Genomic DNA, 3800 nt, shown 5'->3' on the forward strand with positions numbered 1-3800 from the left:
TGCCTCAGCCTCCCAAGTAGCTGGGACCACAGGCGCCCGCCACAACGCCCGGCTATTTTTTGGTTGCAGCTGTCATTGTTGTTTGGCGGGTCCAGGCTGGATTTGAACCTGCCACCTTGGGTGTACGTGGCTGGCGCCTTAGCCACTTGAGCCACAGGCGCCGAGCTGCACAGTTATTTTTAGAGACAGGGTCTTGGGCTTGCTCAGGCTGGTGTCCGGAGAACTCCTGAACTCAGGCAATCCCCATGCCTCAGCCTCCTAGAGTGCTAGGATTACGGGTGTGAGTCACCACACCCAGCCTATTTTTTTTGCTCATGTTATCTTTAACTTAAAGCACGTCTCAATCCCCACCAGCCACATGGCAAGTATTCACCCCCTATGCCTGGTGGTTACCATATTGGAAAGTGTAGCAGGACTAGATGCTTCCCCAGCTCCCACCCGCACAGACATCCCCTTCATCCCCTCAGCACCTGCCCCAGGCAGAAGGCATACGCCCATAGCTCTGGTAGTGCCTTTCTTGTATGATTATCTCTTTACTGGGCAAGTGGACATTTTGCTACTGATTTAATATTGAAGAAGATTCATACATGTATTTGGAACATTTCTTTTGCTCACCTTTGACAATTCTTGAGAGCCAATCACAATTCCAAAATATGCATAATCTAAATATCATAATCTTTTTTTTTTTTTTTAGCAACCTCCAACTCTTGGGTTTAGGCAATTCTCTTGCCTCAGCCTCCCAAGTAGCTGGGACTACAGGCACCTGCCACAATGCCTGGATATTTTTTTGTTGCAGTTTGACCGGGTCCAGGTTTGAACCTGCCACCTTCGTTAATGGGGCCGGCACCTTACCCACTGAGCCACAGGCACTGCCTTGAATATCATAATCTTGAATGCTGAAATCCTGAAAGATTAAAGTTCCTACATCCTAAAATCCTGAAAATCACAATCCTGAGAGATCAAAGTCCTGAAAATATAATTCTGGAAAAAATAATTTTAAAACTTCATTGAAAGATTTTTATTCCCATTTTCAAAAATATGATTTACTTGAGAAATATAAAAACACAACAAAACACTTCACAGGTCACTTTACAGAATAAAATAGGCAATAGTAGCGTACATAATTTTGCGATCACAAACACTCAGGTATATCAATGACAGACACACAAGTATAATGATGAGCATAAGAACAATATTTGTAAAGAAATACAGCCAAAGGGAAATGTATAAACTCACAGGCTATGGTTGATATTGCATACACCCAGCTTTGTAACTGTGGTCATCTCAAATACTATGACAGACAACCTAAGTCTTTTGATGAGATCACTAAAGAACTGTGGTGTGTCACCACCACAAATGCAGTTGCCCAAAGAGCCAAAATCTTGAGAAACTTTATCTTTTACAAATGCAGATGTAAAAAAAGATATCTCTTCATTTATTGAGGAAGTTTCAACATTTTTATGTACATACCCAATGCTTATGCACAAACTCAACGTTATGATAATATACTTTAGTGGAGTCAGATTTGTAAAAAAAAAAAAAAAAATGCATAAAACAAATTAGAACTCTCTAGAAGTCTCTATACAATTTCTACCTCCAGCATCGGAAATGATCAAAAGAGAAATACATCACCATAGGCACCTCCTTAAACCATACTTAATTTCCAAATAAAGACAATAACAAGCTGGGTGGCTCATGTCTGTAATCCTAGCACTCTGGGAGGCTGAGGCAGGTGGATTGCTGGCACTCAGGAGTTCCAGACCAGCCTGAGCAAGAGTGAGACCCTGTCTCTATTAAAAATAGAGCATAAATGTATTCATTATCTATGTACAAATGACTTAATTAAAAAAAATAGAAAAACCAGCCACGCATAGTGGACGGCACCTGTCATCCCAACTACTCCAGAGGGTGAGATAAGAAGGTTGCTTGAGCTCAGAAGTTTGAGGTTGCTGTGAGCTATGACACTATTGCACTCTACCAAGGGTGATCAAGTGAGACTCTGTCTCAAAAATAATAATAATAATTATTATTATTATTGAAAATTATTGTAATCATAAAAGGAAAAATTCAATAAGAAAAAAAAGCAAGGGGAGACAAAATCAAGAAGCTTACAGGGAAGCAGTTATAAAATCAAAAATTCAGGTTCTCTTTCCCGTCTTGCAAGATGGCGGGTGAAAAGGTTGAGAAGTCGGTTTCTAAAGAGAAGAAACCTATTAATAAAAAGAAGAAGCCTAAGGCCAAGAAGGGGATGCCCCACTGCAGCCGAAATCCTGTTCTGGTCAGAGGAATAGGCAGATATTCCCAGTCTGCCATGTATTCCAGAAAGGCCTTGTATAAGGGGAAATACACAGCAGCTAAATCCAAGATTGAAAAGAAGAAGAAAGTCCTTGCCACTGTTACAAAACCAGTTGGTGGGGACAAGAATGGTGGTACTCGGATGGTTAAACTTTGCAAAATGCCTAGATACTATCCCACTGAAGATGTGTCTTGAAAGCTATTGAGCCAGGGCAAAAAACCATGTAGTCAGCATGTGAGAAAACTGCAATCTAGCATCACACCTGGGACCATTCTAATTATCCTCACTGGGCGCCACAGAGGCAAGAGAGTGGTTTTCCTAAAGCAACTGGGCAGTGGCTTGCTACTTGTGACTAGACCTCTCTCCCTCAATCAAGTTCTTTTACGAAGAGCACACGAGACATTTGTCATCGCCACCACCACAAAAATTGACATCAGTAATGTTAAAATCCCAAAGCATCTTACTGATGCTTATTTCAAGAAGAAGCAGCTCCAGAAGCCCAGACACCAGGAAGGCGAGATCTTCACCACAGAAAAAGAGAAATACAAGATAACAGAACAGCACAAGGTTGATCAAAAAGCTGTGGATTCGCAAATTTTACCGAAAATCAAGGCTGTTCCTCAGCTCCAAGGCTACCTGCGATCCATGTTTGCTCTGACAAATGGAGCTTACCCTCATAAAATGGTGTTTTAAATTTCTTAAAAAGAACCTAATTAAATGGCTAATAGATTAAAAAAAAAATCAATGAATAGCTTAACCAGAAAATTAGGAAGAAAAAAATTCCAGAAGGCTGAAAGCAAATGGGAGAGGCCATATTCAAAGAGATATGCTGACAGTTTTCTAGAATTTGAAGGACAGGAATCCTTACATTCAGACAGTACAGTTCCATACAGGATATAAATAAATCCACACAAATCAGAGCAAAAATACAGAACACCAAGGACAAAGGGATGATGCTCATAGAGAAGCAACATCAAAAACTGAGAAAAAATGGATAATTTTCTAGAAAAATGTAACACAGCAAAATTGATTAGAAGCCATATAGAGCACCTGAAATTTTTTTTTTAATTTTAGATTGATGTAGGGATACAAATTACTAGATTCCACAGTTTGCATTTGTAAGATAAAGTCTGATTAGCAAATGTGTCCTACACCCAGGTACTGCACCATATACCTGTGTAATATAACACCTGAAGATATTTTTTAAAGTGTACAGTGCAGTGGCCTCTAGTACATTCTCAATGTTGTGCAAGCACCAACTTTACCTAGTTCCAAAGCACTTTCACCATTTCAAAAAAGAAGCCTTCATCCATTAAGAAATCAATCCCTATCCACCTTCCCCACCCTCAGCCAATAATAACCATTTGTCTGCTTTCTGTCTATGACATCGGTCTCAACCTCTTTTTTTATTATTAATTTTTTCCTCAACCTTTTTGAAACCAGGGACTGGTTTCGTGGAAGACAATTGGGGTAGGGGTGTGAAGCTCACAGGGTGATAAAAGCC

At 40.1% G+C, this 3800-nt stretch overlaps 1 pseudogene; it reads left to right on the top strand.

Annotated features, from left to right (window-relative positions):
* Window positions 1-2164: 2164 nt before the first annotated feature.
* LOC100944051 lies at window positions 2165-3020 on the top strand (annotated as a pseudogene).
* The last annotated feature ends 780 nt before the right edge of the window (window positions 3021-3800 follow it).

The sequence above is a fragment of the Otolemur garnettii genome, unplaced genomic scaffold (genome assembly GCF_000181295.1).
Source record: "Otolemur garnettii isolate 467f Iridium unplaced genomic scaffold, OtoGar3 scaffold00217, whole genome shotgun sequence".
Taxonomy (NCBI): Eukaryota; Metazoa; Chordata; class Mammalia; order Primates; family Galagidae; genus Otolemur; species Otolemur garnettii.